Here is a 249-nt window from a genome sequence, read left to right as displayed (position 1 = left end):
ACCAGCTCCTGTCCCCGCAGGACCTGCCATGTCCTCCCTTTGTCCTCTAATGACACTCAGAGACATTTACATCAGACCTACGTCTCGTCTTTGTGTCATTTCTTTAACAGCGAGCCAAAGTAGATTCAGTGTTCACATGTAGATAACTCGGCTACACGCTAACTTTGGCCTAAAGGTTTTGGGCCTAAACGCCGTACGCTGCAGCTCAGATCTTGTTCCTGTGGTCCTCTTTTTCCTCCTGGCCCTGGT

The sequence above is a fragment of the Perca fluviatilis genome, chromosome 2, assembly GCF_010015445.1.
Source record: "Perca fluviatilis chromosome 2, GENO_Pfluv_1.0, whole genome shotgun sequence".
Lineage (NCBI taxonomy): Eukaryota > Metazoa > Chordata > Actinopteri > Perciformes > Percidae > Perca > Perca fluviatilis.
This window is presented reverse-complemented; position numbering follows the sequence as displayed.